At 28.9% G+C, this 19,710-nt stretch overlaps 1 protein-coding gene across 6 annotated transcripts in view; it reads right to left on the reverse strand.

Moving 5' to 3' along the window:
- Positions 1-13,693, reverse strand: part of LOC107443542 (cytochrome P450 2J1) — a 39,290-nt gene extending 25,597 nt beyond the window's left edge. For 2 of the 6 annotated variants that reach the window (XR_015434490.1, XM_087165299.1), the window contains exons 1-2: positions 13,376-13,693; positions 6,995-7,123 (exon numbers count right to left, since the gene is read on the reverse strand). The gene's annotated coding sequence lies outside the window, so the exon portion shown is untranslated. Of the gene's footprint in view, positions 1-149; positions 286-6,994; positions 7,126-13,375 lie in introns of those variants that run through there. The other 4 variants (XM_043050086.3, XM_016057472.5, XM_087165300.1 and 1 more) reach the window with 4 other exon arrangements.
- Between the last annotated feature and the right edge of the window lie 6,017 nt (positions 13,694-19,710).

Below are 19,710 nucleotides of genomic sequence, written 5' to 3' on the forward strand. Positions count from 1 at the left end.
AGAGGGGCACACACACATGATTATTGCACAGGCAATTATTAATGTCCTCATAGGGCTATATTTTACAGCAAACAAAAATTGATTAAGAAAATACTATGCCATGATAAGCATCTTTGTAAACAATATGAGGTTGAAAATATGGCACCTACCTTTTCAATAATGAATACCGCTTTAATAATTCGTGACAGTGTTAACAGTATAGAACAAAAAGGCCGGCATAGACTCTCACTTAAAACACAACAAAGTAGACATTAGAAGAAAAAAAAACTCTGTCGTCATCTCTTAATGTAGTCTCACTGAGAGACAGGCTGAGTAATGTTTCATCTCATGTTTTTTTTTTCCCCTTTTCTTTTTGTCATATCCTTCGCTACTTTCGAGTAATTTCATGAGACTGAATCTTTGTTCCGTTTTTGTGGTAGTAAAATGTGGTAATAAAAAATGTAAAACTTGTCCTTTGGCTGATAGTTCTCAGATTAACAGTCATTCTAATGTATTTTTTTGTAAAAGTATTAATATTATTTATTTAATTCAATGCAATTGTTGTAATTTGTGTTATGTTGGTCAGACAGGTCTTGAATTTTATAAGCGGATTAATTCCCACAGATCAGCTATAAAAAATTTTAATAATAGTAATTGTTCCACTGATTATGAAATTTTACATTTTCAATTTCATGATTTTAATAATGTTACTCTTTTTATTTTGGATTTTATGGAAAATTTAGATAATAGACTTGATTTAGAAAATATTTACATTGGTAGTCTTAAAACTCTTTTTCCTTATGGATTAAATAGTAAATTTAATGGGGAAGGTAATGTTAATACCTTGGCCAAAGAATACCTTTTTTGTTCGCCAAGGTTAATACTAAAGATTTTTGTATTTATAATAAATTAAAAGTTTTTGATTTTCCTGGTGTTTGTGATTCAAAATTCAGAAGTAAAAGGGGTGGTGGAAAAGGTAAAGGTAAATTTATTGAGTTTGATGAATTTTCGAATTTTTGTAACTTACCTGTTAATTTGAATAATATTTTCACTATTAGGAAATATATTTTTGGTTTTAAAAATAAAGTTCTAAAAAATTTCCTTATTAAATTTGGCTCTAAAATTAAATTTGATACTGAACTTGTTAAATTTATTGTTTTGGATTTAATTAAATCAAAAATTGGTGTTAATAAAACTGATATGCTTTTTACTAAAGTTTCTAAAGTTGAAAGAGTTTTTTGTACGATTAATTTTCACGATAAGAATTTTGGAAAATGCTAAGTTACCACAGATTATTCATGGTTTTTCTGATTTCTTTCCTTTAGAACAAATTAGGGTTTCTGCTGCTTTTAAATATTCTTCTACACTTAGAAAAAATGTGTGTAATTATAATTTTTTAAGTTGAAATCTTAATTGTATTTCTAAATTTGATTGTTATTGTAATGAGGAGGGCTTTTCAAAATTTATTGATAATGATTATGGACATGTTATTACCGGAAATTTGGAAATTGTGGGTGATCAAGATTTAATCAGCATTTTAAGTAAGGGTTCAAAATTTAGAACCAGAGTTAAAATGAAAAAAGAAGATTTTATTTTATTCATTAAGAAAGATCTAGATTTTTTTATTGCAAAAATTTCCAGAAAATATCATTGGCCCGTTGAAGGTTTTTCTGAGTGGAAAGCTAAAATTATTGAAAGGGTTAAATTTAATTTATTTAATGTCAGTTTTAGTTCATTTCCTAAAGGTACTATGATTTATCTAGAAAAATTAAAAATCTTAAGGATAAATTCATTGTTACTGTTGTAGATAAGGCTTCAAATAATTTTTGTATTATGTGTAAATATTTTTTTAAAAAATTGATTATTGGGGAATATAATGCAAATAATACTTATTTAAAATTAAAAGAAGATAAAAAAGTCATTGAAAAAAGAATTATTGCATTTAGTAAAAAATTAAAATTTAAGTTAAATAAAATTACATTTCCATATTTATTTCCAATAGTTAAATTTCATAAAAATCCGATTAAATTTAGGTTTATAGCATGTGGTACTAATAGTTATAATTCTGATATTAGTAAAAGGTTTTTTAGTTTTCTAAAAATTATTTTGCTTAAAATTAAAAAAGAGAAAAATATTGTTATTGATAGTAATGTTGAAGTTTTAGATTTTATTAATAATAATGATATTTCCAGCATTAACACTTTTGATTTTGAAAATTTGTATACAAGTATACCACATGGGAAAATTATTGAGATTTGTGAAGGTATTTATGACAGGTATTTATTTGATGAAAAAATTGATAAGTTTAACTGGTTAGATTTATGCAAGTTTAATCTTTTTGAGAATGTTCTTTTTAATGGTTTAGATTTTTACAAACAAACTATTGGAATTCCACAAGGTAATTCCTTTTCTGCGGCTTTTGCCAACATTTTTTTGCATTTTTTTGAGGCTAAATTTCTTGAACATAAAGAACTTAATGCTTTCCGATACATTGATGATTTGATTTTGTTTAATTGTGATGATTATAATTTTATTTGTAGTATTTATCCTGGTGATTTGGTCCTGAAAAAAACTAATGAAAATTGTTTTAATATTGAATATTTAGATTTTAAAATTGATATTGTTAACAGTTTTATTAAAATTGGTGTGTTTGATAAAAGAAAAGCTTTTAATTTTAATGTTATTTTTTTCTGCAACTTTAAAACTAATTTGTGTAGTAAAATATTCAAAAATCTTGTTTTTTCACAATTAGTTAGGATCAAAAAAATTTGCAATAATGTTGAAAGTTTTCGGGAAGCTGTGGATAATTTTTTAAATAATTTGAGTAAAAATGAATTTCCTTTTAATTTTTGTAATGTTAATTTTTTAATTAAAAAAATGATTGATGGTTTCTAAGTTTTTATATAATTTTTTCTTTTAACAGGGCGCAATTCTTGTCTTAACTGAGCAGCCCCAGTTAAGCATTCTATTAATTTGTCTACGTATTTCTTTCTCCTGACCTTTTCCATTTCATTTTAAACCTCTACTGCCCATTATAATAGGGGGCGTTGGTTTTTCAGTTTTTAGTGTTTTCTTTTCCTCTACTTGCTTTTGAAGTTTGACGCTTGACCTGTGGCTTAGTGAGTTTTTGTTTTTCTGATGATTTTGATTGATTTTCTTTCTTTATTTGAAAATTATTTTGAATGTATCTTGTTTTTCCTGGACCTCTATACAAAACCATCGGGGTACTGAGGGAGATATTTTAAGCATTTGCTTCTCCCTCAATTAGAAATGGTTTTGTTTTTAATGGCTACCGAGGCCGGTACCCCCTGAAGACGTCGGCTTCGGTGGTCATGTTTTTGTTTTTATTTCTTTCGTTTCCTGTACCGTTCAAATAACATTAGTTAAATAAGTAATTCCTTCATCAAAAATTGTTTTAATGTTGCTTTAAAGTTAAACACCAGTAAGCTTCGCCTAGGTAAAATCTAAAATATAACAAAATAGTTGTGAAGAGGGGCACACACACATGATTATTGCACAGGCAATTATTAATGTCTTCATAGGGCTATATTTTACTGCAAACAAAAATTGATTAAGAAAATACTATGCCATGATAAGCATCTTTGTAAACAATATGAGGTTGAAAATATGGCACCTACCTTTTCAATAATGAATACCGCTTTAATAATTCGTGACAGTGTTAACAGTATAGAACAAAAAGGCCGGCATAGACTCTCACTTAAAACACAACAAAGTAGACATTAGAAGAAAAAAAAACTCTGTCGTCATCTCTTAATGTAGTCTCACTGAGAGACAGGCTGAGTAATGTTTCATCTCATGTTTTTTTTCCCCCTTTTCTTTTTGTCATATCCTTCGCTACTTTCGAGTAATTTCATGAGACTGAATCTTTGTTCCTTTTTTTAAACATCTTTTTGTTGTTGTGAAACAGGCATTCAATAAAGAAACCGAGACATATAATTAGAATGTCGATTCATTATAATTCCAAGATACTTCTTTCACGAATTTATTTTTTTCCCTACAAAACTGAAAATTTACTTCAGAATGTATTGCTGTGAAACCTATGTAACACCCTAAGCGGAACACCCTGAATAACTTTTCATCTTGTGATCGGATTTTTGCATACTTTATCTCTATCTTAATTTTCGGAGAGCCTTACCATACATACGCTAATTAGTTAGAGCAGCCGAGTTACGAAATCAGATATGTACTTTCTCTGAATAAATATCTCCATCTGATTCGAATCCTCAAAATATGAGGGGAGGGTCTCAACAGTTTAGTCAACAGATTTGGATTCCTTCATGTCGACTTTTTACTTATTGCGTATTTCGCCATATCTCGAGACACTTTTAAGCGAACTGAAAAGACTCTGCAAAATTCGTTTATCCAGAGATATTTCCATGCAAAAAATAAATTTTAAGTATAATTTATTATTTTTTATGGTTTAATTTTATAATAGTAAAAGGTAAACAAAGTTTTGTGTGGAGGAATGCAATTTTATAATACAAAATATAACGTTGGAACGAAATCGATCGATTCGACCCTGAGAAGTAGAATTTTAAATATCTAACTTTTTTAAAAATTCGATCTAACGGCAACTATTCGACCGATTTCGTTCAAATTTTGCATTTTGCCATATAAAATTCCATTTTAAATGAATAGATTAAATTGAATTGAATTGATGAAGATTTAAATTGAATTTATCATTGCAATTTAAATGGAGGTCATAATTTGTATACATTAAAATTTAAAATGCTTTCGATTATTATTAAATAAATCGATACAAAAAAATTATTATTAGAAATTATTTTTTGTATGAAATTATGTCTGTGTCAACGAATTTTGCATAAGTTATTTCAGTTCGCTTAAAAAACTCTCGAGACAGGGTGAAAATACGCAATTAGTATAAAATTAACACTTAGGGGTCCAAGCTCTCTCAACGTGTAACTATTGGGACACCTATCCTCTATATTTTGGGGGTCGAAAACCATAATATGTTCACACAAAAAGGTCCCTTTATTCAGAGAAAGAGTTTTTATTCGTAACTTAGAATATCGTCTGCAGTAATTAATTAACATATTTGAGGTGTTCACCTTTCAGAAAGATTGCGTATGAGAAAATCGGTTCTAAAGTTAGATATGATATTTCGTTTATTTATTTTAGCGTAGTTTTCTTTAATGTTCAAGTCTACTTATGGAAGTCATTTCTTAGAACATGTTATCCATAAGTGCTCATGTTATTCATGTATTTCCTAAATACAATTAAGATAAGAAAGAAGTGGATGGTTTTTTCTAACACGACTTGAAGAATTTATTTCATTAAAATATCCCATATATATATATATTAAGGAGTAAGATGCAATTAAATTTTCTTTGCATAAATTTTGCATTAAATAGAATAATGTGAATAATTTAATTGGTTTAGTTTGTTAGGTATGTATGCCAGTTATTTAGTACAAATATTTTTTTTCCAAATGCAAATATTTTAGAACAAGTATGCAAGTAGTATGCAACAGTATATTCATTTCAACATTTTAAATTTTATTTTGTTATTCTTACAACATTATTTGATACAAAAGCCCTCCTAAGTTGATCTTATAGTCAATTCGCAAATGGCTTAGCTTTTAAATTAAATAAGTGACATTTTAAAAAGTAACATAATAGTTACAGAAAATTTTCTAATTAATTTTTTTTTGTCGGATCCATTTGAAACTTAATTTTGTTTTGTCGGTTTAAAAGTATTGAATAATACCCTTGACAAATTTGATTTGTTTCAGTTGGTTGACTCCCCTTTATACTTTTCCTACCATATGAAAAAATATTATACAATTTATAATATATGTATTACAACAAGAAAAATGAGTCACAAAAGATCAGAATAGAAACGTTTAATGTTTCGACAATAATTTTTTTTTTCGTTCATTAGCATCTTAATGCTCGTTTCAATTTCTAAAATGACTTCTTCAGTTAAATGTTTTCAAAACTTCATATTCACTAATTTTTCTCTGACTTCTTAAGTTTCGACTTTTTCAGATCTTAAAGCTGCGAAAAGTATTCGCAAAAATGCTTTGCGTTTACTTTTATTTTTGCGTTTACTTGTTATACTTTTATTTTTTTTAAATATATGCATTTAGCATTTTAACAATGTTTAACACTTAAAAATTATATGTTTTTAATAATTATAAGTGATTATTGTAAAAAAAATATGGGGTCAAAGTTTGATCTGTTGTTATAGTTAAGTTTAAGCATTATACCAGTAATCATACCAAGAAAAAAAAATATTTCTTCGAAAAAGTAAATACGAAAAATATTTTTGAATGAAAAAATTTGTTATGTTATAAATGATTCCTTGAAACTCCCCTACCCTTCTCTCTACTGTTATGCTTCCGCCTTTCGTTTGGGAGGGGGAAGAATTGAAGTTTTTCAGAAGTGAGATATTGTGTCCACTACACTACAGACTGTTGACACTACAGAACGTATAGTTAAAAAGTTGTAATCACGTTTATGTATAAAAAGTGTTATATTTGACATGATTTAGTACACTTTGCTATCTAGAGGGTATTTGTGAGTCAGATGAAATTTTCATACTGAATGGAATGAAGCAAATTTGGAGTTTTGAAGTTTTAAGGATTTTCTTCGTCATAAATGCAGTTCAAAAAATAGCTCAGAATATACGAAATACAACCATTTTAACTTTTTAAATAATTGCTCTTTTTATTCGTATTTGGTCTCTTACGATTAAACGAGAGAAAAATACAGGGAAAACAATTTCTCACTTGTCTCTGTATTGCTAAGATGCGTAAATAAGTACAAAATCATACTTTTTGTTCATTAAACGCTTATAACTTCTAAACTATTAGTCCGGTTGTCTGTTCAGATAGTTTCTGAATAGCAATATAAGGTGTATACATTAGTACGTGTCAAAAGTAATACTTTTAATACATAAAATCTTTCAAATTTTGAGCTATTTGTCCGATAGACTTATTCGATTTGGCATAAAAATATAAATATTTTCTCACTTGTTTAGAGGGAAATTTCAGATGCGTAATTGGTACAAGCAGAAATTTTTACTTTTTTGCAAATAAAACCCTTATAACTTCTGAACTATCAGTCCGGTCGTCTCGGCATGGGTTTTCCTCAATTCGTCTCTAAAATCGTAAATTAAACAATACTTACAAGAGTTCTCCTTTATCCCAATTACCAAAGGCGTACGAAAGAGATTTTTAAGGAGTAATAGCATAACAAAGCTTTCTTTAAAAACAATTCTGAAGTTTAATTTAACTGGACAATACAAGCTTCGTAGTGGGGACATTTTTTGGAATAGTATACATCTACCAGACTTCTTTTAAAAAAAAGCCAACTGAAAAATGTATAATTTACTATAAATAATATAATATGGAGATCAAAGGAGAAGAACAGTTTTACAAAAATGATGATTGGATTGTTATTGGAATAGCACAATTCAATAACTAATAAAAGTCTCCTCGAGAGTTATATTACATAATGAAGAACCCACACAAAAATCAGGGCAAAATGTTTTTTATCACGAAAATGTGTAATGTCAAGATAAATACGAACCCTAAATTATATTTTGAAAAAAAATTGATAAAAAGAGAGAGACAATTCTCCTGCTTACTTTATTCACTAACCCCATGAATATTAATTTTCTCTTATTGGCAATAAATAGATTGTTGCAAATAAGTTAAAAACTATTTAATTGAAAGACACGTTTTATTCTATTAACACGGATTTAACTAAACAAATTTAATTTCCGCTTTCATTGATATAAAATTGGAACCAGATGATTTTGCCCACGTACCATGGCAACTACATCAACAGCTTTGTCTTTTAAATACATATTTCAAGTTAGGTTACTAAAACATGCACTGTGATATCTCCCTAACCACAACCGAACAGAAACGAACTGCGCATGCGTAATAGTCAGTCAGTCAGTGATTTTTTAAGTGAGTAAGTCGTAGATCATAGGTTCCCAAAGTGGTCCAGGTGGACCCCCAGGGGTCCATAGGAGACCACACGGGGGTCTACGTAGACGTGAAAAGAAAACAGGGGTTCACCTTAGAGGAGATATTAGGGTAGAGAGAGCTAGTCTATTGTTTGGGCTCTGAAAACTTGTTCCAAGATGGGGGTTTCCATTTTGGCGAAAAATTCATAGCTGGCGGTCGCATCGTACAGGAATATTTTCAAGAGTACCTAAAGATTTTTTTCTCTCTTTTCTTTATTTCCCAATTTTATTCGTGATTGTAAAAGATAAGCTTTCAAATAAAAATACATTATAGTATGTGTGCTACATTTAATTATTTACTTTTAATTTCTTAATCATAAAAGCTTATAACATATTATTTAAGTATGGCTTTGCCAGACAATGAAATAAAAATAATGATTTTTTGAATCGAACATACATTTGAAAGCATTTAAAATATAAAGAACTAATTGCAAATGATTATAGGTATTAATTATTTTTGTCAAAGCGTCGTAAGAGTTAAATAAAAAAAAATAACTAGTTCCTTCAATAGAATTTAAAGAACAGCAAGAAAATAATTGGATATCAATATTTTATTTTAAATAGTTAAAAAAATACATTATCATTCTGTTTTATATTACATAACGGCTTGAACTAAGAAATATATTTTCATTGTCAATCTTTGTTTAAAGAAAATCATCTTATCCATTTGATACAACATTCTGGCTTGATATGCAAAATATTTTCTTCTAAGTCATTACTTTATAATTTGTAAATTTTAATAAGGAAAAAGAAATAAAATGTAATTTGCAAAGTTAGGAAATACATTTAATTCTTAAAAATACATCATGTCTTTTTTATATTACATTCTGGCATGAATTATAAAATATGTTATCAGCGATAATAATTTATTTCAACCAATGCATACAATTAAAATTTTAGTGAGTTAACATAACATGATGAAAGTATTTAAATTAAAATACCAAATTTTTGTCTTGTTATTTGTCCCTTTATCTTATTTTTAAAAAAAAAGTATTGCGAAATACCATATAAGAACATACAGTCTACCAGTTGTTTGAAACATTGATAGCTCTCGACAGCTACTTGTAATTTTATATTAAAAAAATTAATTGATATTCAAAAAAAGAATGATTCCCTTTTTATTTCTCGAAATCAAAATTAAATACATATAATGATAATAATAAATAGCCACACCTTTTATAATCCTATAACAATTATTTAATAATAGGACCTATTATTAATAATAGAACCTATAATAACCTAGTTAATATTTTCTTCAATAATAAATGTACAGTAATAAATATAAAGCTTCCTAAGTAAATATGAATATCCAAACAGTTTTTCCTATATAATAAAATAATAAGAAATATATCCTTCGGCTTATAAATTTTATTTAATAACGGAATTTCTAAAAGATAATTTTAGTTCTGATCCAAAAAATTATTTTTTGCATGAAATGTATTAAATATATAATTAAATCATTTAATATATATAATTAAATTCGCTTGAAATTATTACAAAAAATTATTTTAATGCATCAATAAAAGTTACAGAGCGAAAATTGAAGCGATCTGTTTGCAAACATTGGCGTGAAAGAAATGCGCCAAATCCGATGCACGCGCTTTATCAGAAAAGGAGTAAAAATATCAGAATATTTGTATCAATATGAAATTTAATTGTAATGAAAATGCCTATCAATGTTAACTACATTATAATCTATTAATTTAAATAAAGATATAAAAAAATAATTGCTATTTTGCTAGTTAAAAACCAATTAAATTCATTCCATAACTTGACGTGCTAACATATAAATAGAAAATAAATGTTTATAATTGAATATAAAAGAATAAAAATCTTTCTTGTGAAATGTAAAAGGTCCTCCTTTAATGAATTTTTCGTTGCATCCAAATGCACAGCAGTATACCACCAATTTTTTTAAATTTTATAGTTAAAAACACAGCTCATCAATTCACCTCCATAGGAAAAGAATGGGGAGAGGGTTTACTGGAGTGAAAATCGTCCAGGAATCACGTGACGATGTTCTTTGCAACGAGGGATGGGGGACTGGTTCTCTCTACCTAAATTACTCCTCTAAGGGGTTCACAAGTTGTAAGTGGGGGTCCACGAAACATTTTCTGGTTTTCATAATAAAGAACAAAAATTTTGGCTTGGATTTACCTATCAACGTAGGCAGGTAGCATCATTCACTAGGTAGGTACTCATAAATATTCGAGACTCAGTTCAAACACAGAATTGAATATAACAATAGATAATAGTACAAGTGTACACCACATGTCGAGACTTGCAAAGTGCCGCCCGTGCTCCCGCTTGCATTTGAATACCCTGCGTGATGACTTCAGAAATAGATTTGAAGATATTCTGATGATGGAAATACCACCATGGATCATAACCCCATTTGATGAAACAGAAGATGCGAATGTACTATTACAAAAGGAGCTACTTGAGCTCAGCATCAACTGAAGGTGAAATTTAAAAAAGGCTTTCAAACATTTTGGCTGCAGGCAGAAATCCCTGAAAAATAACCTGGGCTGTGGGAAATTGCGAGAAAATTTTTGATAGCGTTTCCCTCGTCATATCTTGTTGAAAGAAGTTTTAGTGCCGTTACCAACCTGTTAACAAAAAAAAAAAGGAGCAGATTGAACATCACAGAACGGGGAGATTTGAGATTACTTCTTACAAAACTGAAGCCAAATATTGATAATTTGCTGTCAATTCATCAAGTACATACGTCTCAATAAAAGTATGACTATTTTGTATTGTTGATTTTTTGTCAATTGTTGATTTTTTGTAATAATTAATGTTTATAATTTTGTATAACCACAAGTATTACTTTAATAATTGGGACACAAGAAAATGTGCTGCTTTTTTTTTCTTCGTAACTCCCCCAATTTAGGGTGATATTTTTTAGGAGTTATGGGAATACAGTAGAAATGTAGCAGCAGGGGGGTCTACCGAAAATAGTAAAACTTTGAAAGTGGTTCACGAGAAAAAAAAGTTTGGGAACCTCTGTCGTAGATTCTCTCCTCTCTTCTATAGAGTCATGAATGAAAATTTTTGTGTTTTTTTTTATTTTTGTTATGTTTTAATAAATCGTTTTTGTTTATTACCACATTTGTCTGTATTGTTGTTGAGAAATACGTTACAGCACTCTTAAAAAAAGTTTTTCTGTAATGAGATTTTTTAGTAATAGTGAAAAATAATGTATTTATATAATAATGTTTTACAACTTTGAATTCATTATTTAATTTGCATGTGTTGACAGCACAGTTTCAAAAAAAAAAAAAAAAGGAACAAAGAATTATTTATATTTTAATAATAATAAAGCATTTTACGAGATACATTTAAATTATAAATAAAAAATATTTTGCTGTTAAGTCTTTATAACTTCAATTCATTTTAAATTTTGACAACTAAAGAAATATGTATCTTAAGTCGAATCATACCATGTCATTTAATTTGTTTGCCCCATGACAATGCATCACTTTTGTTAGATTTTTATGTTAATAGTTTCGTATTTTATACTATATTACCTTTAAGATTATTCTTCATTACAAAAAAAAAAAAAAAAAAAAAAAAAAAAAAAAAAAATTCAAACAGATTTTTTTTTCAAAATAAATGAATTAAAGTAATGTTAAAATAATAATAAGAATAATTTTTTTAAAGAAAAATATCACTGAATCAAAAAGTGTTTCAAACGGGATTAAAAGGAAATGTTTAATAGTCTCAGGCAAAATAATGGTATTATAAATTAATTCATGTTATTTGAAGCAAAAAATATAGATAAAGTAAATAATATTAAGTACAACTCATTAGTAATATTAAAATATTGTAAAATAATATAAACTATTTCGGAAGACGCTTCTCTCCCTCTCTCTCTTGGGGGAGGGGTGGGGGGTAAGGGATGAGTGTTTGCTTGACGTGGTCTTTCGGCCTAACCCAAGGGGTTTAGAAACAACAATATATAAATTGTTTTTGTATTTTTTAAATGTTTATATGTTATCGTGAATCAAGAGAATGTCGATTTTCACCAGTGAATGTCAACAATCACAGAGTCGCTCTGTTGAACGTTCGAAATATTTGTTATATCCGATTAGATATTAATTTATTCGTTGATGTTATTACATTTCTTCGATATACATATAGGATCGATTAGGAGAAAGATCAGTGTTCGAAGTACCGGTTAAATACATGCTGGGCAGTGGCACTTGACCTTAAAAAAAAATTTATGAATTGCATACCGGGTAATATCAATACCGGGCAATGGCACTTAACTGGACCTAGCGTACGAGGGCTGTTTTTTAATGAAGGTCCGTTTTGTTGCGTACACTAATAGATGACACTTGTCAGTTACAGCTGTGTGTGTGTATCCTGTTCTGTCAGTTCTGTGTCTTTAAAATGTTCAAATTTAAAAATTCACCTTCCGCGTATGAGGTACGGTCAGTGATGCGTTTTCAGTCGGTAAAAAAACATGTCTGCTGCCGCATACATTCACCCACAGATTTCAGAAGCTTCCTACTGGCATGCTGACAGACGCTAGTCCATGACAATGACTCTTTCCACAGCTCAGTCCCGACCTTTATTGACTCCTTCGTTTGAGAATTTTTGAACCAATCCTCATCAGCCCAGATTTGGTGCTAAGTGATTTTCATCTTTTCCGATGTTCTAAACATCGTTTTACTGCCAACCAGCACAACGATTACGAAGACGTGAAAACGGTCGCAACCTCTTGGATATCGGATCAGGAGGCAAGTTACTATGAAGAAGGTATTCTAAATCCAGTTGTGAGGTTTGATAAGTATTTAAGTAAAATTGGCAACTATTTTGAAAAAAGAAAGAAGAAAAACGCACGTAGAATTAAAAAATAAATTTGCTTCATGAAAATTGAATATTTTCTTTCATTTGGTTTCTATTTTCAAATGGCCTTCACTTTAAAAAAAAAAGACGGCCTCTTATATTTCGGACATTTACCAAAGCGACTAAGTGATTGGTCAACATTCAACAGTGGAAGTCAACAACCACCAATTTCTGTCATTCAGTCATTCACAGATATATATATATATATATATATCGCTCACCCTTTTAGCATTTTTTAAATTAAAATAAAATTTGATTCTTGGCATATTTTTATTTCGGGTATCGAATATTAAAAGAAATAAACGCTTTTATAATTGGAATTAACAAGAGCCAAGAGGAAAATCTCCATAAAATATATCAAATACAGGCAGCTGGATTGTTAATTTGCTGCATTGAAAAAATACCATTGCTTAATATTTAAGTACTAAAATAGTCTTCATAAGTAAATTAAATTAACGTAAAAATATTTTTAGTGCATACTGAATGTTTTACGATTAAAAAAAAAAAAATACATCATCCTTACCTCATAAAGCACTTCTTGATCTTTCGGTGAATCAGATAAAGTGTATCTTTTTCAGGAAACTAGTTTCTTCTCTATTCTTGACACGAAGATAAACACAGAGTTAAAAAAAAAATTAAAGGACTTCCTCTAAAATGTTGAGTTCATATTGTTTTTAGAATGCCGTGCAGGGGAAACGCGTACAGATGGCGCCCCTGCAGTTGAAACAACAAGAATCAATATTTCGAAACCTTGAAACTTCAGAGAACCTTGAAACGATGTATTATAATTATGAGAGAAATTATTCTTCATTATTCGGCATCTTTTATTGCATCCTTTATGGATGAAAAAAAGCGATAACATGTTTGATATGTTTATACTAATCTATGAAACTTAAAATAGATATATCTAGTTTTTTTTTATTCAACAATAGCTAACCTAAGCGTACGTATAGTTTAGAGATACAAAAAGGACCCAATTCACTTCATTGATTTCTTAGTTATTTTCTTCTACTATCGGTTGCGACTTAGCTTTAAAATATTGTTGCTTCTTAAACGTCACGATAACGATGTTTTAAAGATTCTCACAACATATTGGGAATACTATAAGTCTTAGAATAAATAGCAAATATATAATCATTGTCGACAGCGGCAATATCGTAATTTCTGCAAACGAAATACTGATTATAATAATGCCACGAGTTTTATTATAACTATAATAATCGAATTCTATAATATCGTGATAACCCTAGACAACGATGAATGTCATGGTTATTTTTACACTGATAGATATTGTGTTCAGTGACGATTGCAATAAGAAAATCGTAAATACAATAAAATAATATGAGTATTATTGATAACAATAACAATTGAATACGATATTATGCGAAGTATTAATAAATTCTAATTTTATAACAAAATATTGGCCAATGTAAAAAAATTAACTTAGTAGAATTACATCTCATATATATATACATATATATATATATATGTAATACAAAAATTAAATACTTTTGTATTAATAAAAGCATTAAAACTTCATTCCTTTTTATTAAATATCTTTAGTAAAAGATAAGGGTAGAAATTCTATTTTGGGACTTCAAGGCTAAAAACATGCCAATGAATAATAATTAGATTAATACTTCAAAAGAGAAGTTATTTTAAGATCTTTCACTTCCATATAAGGAAAGATTAAACGATTTGCTTTGAGTAATAAATAAATTTGATGAGGCGTAAGAATACAGAAAAAACCATATGGCTGGACTTTTTACTCTTTTTAATCATCCTATAAAATGCAGACCGCAAGATTTTGCGTGGCTTTTTGTTATTTATCTTGCTAAATAAAATCCGTCAGCTTAGACGGGATATCTGTTCCCCCTCTCCCGCTTCGGAGAGGGGTTAAACTGCTATTTCACCATCGCAACTTAATAAAAGATTATGCACAACTGGACTCTTCAATCATGCTTTTCTCAATACTAATTTACTAAAAAATCATTATATATATATATATATATATATATATATATATATATATATATATATATATTGATCCGTGGTCCGTGGGTCCGTGTACTGATCCCTGAGGCAAGGCACACAGCAATAAGAGCAAGTAATCCCTTATATATATTGAGTCAAAATTTTTAAGATTAACATATTGCTTTCTATTATGTAACTAACTTTTAAACCAGAATGTTTTAGTCGAATGAATATAGTTTGTGTAAAATTACTCTGTCCTCTATACTATTAAATGTTTTGGAAATATAAAGAAAATTAGCATTAGTTTTCTTGTTATTATCACTACTTTCCAAAATAAAGTTTGAAAACTCCAGGCATGCGTAAGTACTTTGCTCCGGTAGAAAACCGAACAGATTAGAAGATATCAACTTTTTTGAACAAAAATTTATACATTTTGGAATGTACAACTGATTCCAAAATTTAAAATAATAGAAGATTGAAATTGGGCAATAGTTTTTTAAAGAGTTTGATATCACCGGATTTATGTATTGAAATAATTTTTGCATCGCATTTAAACATGAAAAATTTATAACTTCGAAAAAAAGTCACTTTTTTGTTAAATTATTATCGAAATACAACTCAAGTTCTTTTATTTTCTGTCAACGAGATAAACCTGTTACTTTTCAAGAACTTATCTCTTTTCTGACGTTCAAGATATAACTGATTATGAGATAAATTGCACACAAGTTGAAAATATTGATTTTGTGATAAATGATAAAAACTGTCAAGACTAGAAATTGATTTCTTGGTTACATGCTTTAAAAAACCCAGAGAAAGTTTGAATAAAAACTTGCTGGCGGAAAACGTTCTCGCGCCACGGTTGATAATGATAACGACGCCCTTAACTCAATCTTAGGAATGGAATCTGAATTTTAATGAAAAAACAAAATTTTTTTTTCTTTGAATGTTTTGCTGGCGTAGTCTTAACGCTGCAGAAAATTTATACTTGTATTTTTATTACAATACTTTTATCAGAACTATATCAACCCTAAATTTAAGAAACATATGCTACTGTGAATAACCGAAATGGGCAGTTGTTGACTTTCTCTGGTGAATGTCGACAATCACATAGTCACTTTGGTGAATATCGGAATTATATACTAGGTTTAGTGAAGTGCCCAGTCTGCATTTAACCGGTACTCCGAACACTGATGTTTCTCCTAATCTATCTTCAGAGGACATTAAAATATCGAATAAATACAATAATATCAACTAATAAGTTAATTATAAATTGGATATAACAAATATTTAGGACATTTACCAAAGCGACTATGTGATTGTTGACATGTGAAAGTCGACATTCTCTTGATTTCTTTCATTCACGGTAACATATCTATGAACAAAACAAATAAGAATTAGAGCAGAAATTTTAAATTTTTTTTGCCCGCTGTATTTTTTTCACCATCTTTAGAGGATCATTTCCCAGCCCCAGTTTAAAATTCTTAAATCCAAATACTACTATACATTCATTTAGTTTTAGATTATTCACGTTTCTTAAATTAAATCAGAAATATTATTAAAACTTGAATAAAAGTAGTTGTTTGCTGTCATAAACTGAAACTAAATAATTAACATTCTAAATATAAAGAGAGCGTAATTCTAGTTTTTAATTTTATAAAGTAAACTAAAAACAAGCTATACAAAATATTGGGATGTGGAAATAATTGATAGAGAAGCATAAGTGGTTTCAGTTTTCGGGGATGCCTTCCCCTCTCTCTCCCACACTCATATAAATGAGAAAGCACATTTAGATCTGCATCTGTATTTAATAAGCTTTGTAAATTTGTAATGGTGTGTTTTCAAACTCGTATAATTGAATCCATTTTCACTCGATTTGGGGAAATTTCATTGAATTTTTGTTCTCTAAGTCGTTTCCGGTGCTGAGATGATTTTAAATGGCGTTTATAATTGTAATAATTTGCATTCAGCGTCTTCTTAAACATTATTTAATAAAAGGAAAAATTGTTGCCTGCCGTAACACAATTCAATGCTTTGTTTATTCACTAAAATGCCTTTCAATGATACGAAAATTCATTGCTGTCTCGTCTTTTCTACACTGATTGATTTTTTTTCATTCTTACTTTATTCACTCGCTATACTATGTCTAAAATCGTGCATACTGACAGTTCTCATGAAGAGAACTTGTAACAAAAAATCTTACAAAGAGCAGTTTAAAATGAACGAAAAATGACTTCGCATAAAATGCATTAACAAACGAAAGCATGGATATGATTATTGCTATTAAATAAGTCTTATAAAACTATATACAAAAATAAATAAATAAAAATCTACGTGCAACGGAAACTACAATAATAACCGTTTGAATAAATCAAATGATTAAAAGATCCCGGTTTTTGGCAAATGTTTGTAGAGAAAAAGAACTTCAGTTTACCGGAAAATCGTTAAGTAATTATTTTAAATATATATCAAATTACAAAATATGCAAAATATCGTAAAAATTTTATATATGTTTCTTGTTGTTAACATAACATTTATTAATATCTTGGTAATTATCCTATCTTTACTAGTTATCCTCGAAATTAACCTTCCCGTTTTGTTTCTTAAAAGCTCTTATTTCCCAAAAGAATCAGCCGAAACTTAAGATATTAAGATTTATATCAGCAAACTCACATTATATTATGAGTACTGTGCGAAAAAAAAACGGACCACCCTGAATAACTTTTGATCGGATCTCCATGTTTTAGGGCTCAATCTATATGGCTCGAGGAAATGGCCTTAAATATCCTAATTATTTAGCGTAGACGATATTTCAGGTTACGGAATCAGACACAAAAACGTACTTTTTTTGAATAAGCTTATCCTTTTTTCAACCGATTCGACATTTTTGACCCCCAAAATACGGGATAACCGAAAACTGGGAAATAGGGTCCCAATACTTTGGTCAGGAGAGCGCTCCAAAAATCGTATTATTTAATGCTCTAGAATTTTTAAGCTATTTAAAAAAAAATTAGCTCTCAATTACAAAATCGATCATACTAATATAATTTATTGCAAAAAAATTTTTTTGAATATTTATTATTTTTAATTATTTTAATTAATAATGGTCCAACAAAGTTTGAATTGTAAGGTACACAATTTTTCAGAATATTTTAAAATGTGTAATTTTACAGGACAAAACATAAAATTTGAGTGAAATCGGTCGAATAGGCTCTGAGAAGTTAAATTTGAAATCTACGACTTCCTTATAATTCGAATTCTCTGAAACTATACAACATATGCTTACGTGTACGGTGCCCCTCCAAAAAATATATTGTGAGGAAAATTAAGCACCTTGAATAACTTATGATTTAATTATTCAAGTACTATGATTATCAACGATTCAGGGGGTGCTTATACTCTAATTAGTTAATACAAACGATAGTTGCAAAATCATGCACAAGAGCGTATTTTATCTGAATAAATATATTCCTTTTTCTCGACGGATTCCTTACCTCCAAAATAGCAGAAATTTTGGTGAGTTTGGAAAAAAGATAATTGGGTATAATATAGCCTAGGTCACAGGTTGTGTTGTTCCTACTAAATTTAACCCATGAACGGCATTTTCTGCGAGCCTAACTGCAAGCCACAAATAAACAAACGAAGTGTTCGATAGTTTAAATAGCTGCTCGCCAGATTTTATTGCATTATAAAGAAAAGTTATTGAAACTAAATACAACTAAATAAACAACAACAACTAAAACAAATAACAACAACTACTAATAACAATAACTAAATAAACAACAACTAAATTCCATTCGTTTTGCATTGCGTCATATGTTGTTCCTACTAAATCGAAGTAGTTGTGTTTTTTTCATATTATACCCACTTTAGTCAGAAGACCCCCTAAATACGTTAAAGTTTCAGACCATGTTAATTATACCTCTGGGAACGTTTCGTCATATATCGAGAAAGTTTTAAGCCAATTAAAAAATTTCGCATACAATTATAAAGCTCGTGCGTCCAAAGATTATTGCCCACAAAAAATAATTTTTAATAATACATATTATTTTTATTTTATTTAGTGATAGTGGGAAAATTTAAATTGCGAGCAGCACCCATTTTTATATCTTTTTATAGAGTGTAAATTTCATGAGGCAAAATCGAAAATCTGAACGACCGAATAGTTCCTGAAAAATATTTGAGATAATTTTTTGAGAATAGTGGCGTAAACCACTGATCTCTCAAACTTTGTTTAATGGTTTCCATAAATTTCTAGAGAAGAGATCTATCCGGGCAAGTATTGTTTTCTATTGCTCTTTCCATCTTTAGTGATACTTTTATAGAGAGAACTTTACCCAAAAAGAAAATTGACTTAATAATATATAATTAAAAAAAACAATAAATGCATTTCCCAAACAAACAATAATTTACTTTATTTTGTAACTGACGACTCAATGAGATTCCCTTCAAGTGACGTAGTATGGGCACCTCGATCCTGATGGGTTATTGAAACGCTGCATTTGTTTACGTTAGCAACTGTTCTTTCCACTCTCTTTCGAGTAAATCAAATATCAATCCTCTTAAGTGACACATTCTATATTCTTTCACAAAGATTTCAATCCTTTCACTACGTATTTACATAAAGACTTAACGCATAGACTGGCATGAAACCACGTAGAACATACACAAACTTATATTGCATCAAAGCTGCCATGTACACGAAACAAAAATATATCACGGTTACAATAAAGAACATAAATAAATAGGAAATGAAGAATTATATTTCGACAAATTTGATGTGCGAATGGTAATTAACTTTACGTTAATAAATATTCTAAGTTATGTAAACAAACTTAACTTTATATGCCGTTTTGCTAATTAAGATTAGCTGGTACTGATATTATC

Source organism: Parasteatoda tepidariorum, chromosome 6 (assembly GCF_982258835.1).
Source record: "Parasteatoda tepidariorum strain Cologne lab strain chromosome 6, Ptep-v5.0, whole genome shotgun sequence".
Classification (NCBI taxonomy): domain Eukaryota; kingdom Metazoa; phylum Arthropoda; class Arachnida; order Araneae; family Theridiidae; genus Parasteatoda; species Parasteatoda tepidariorum.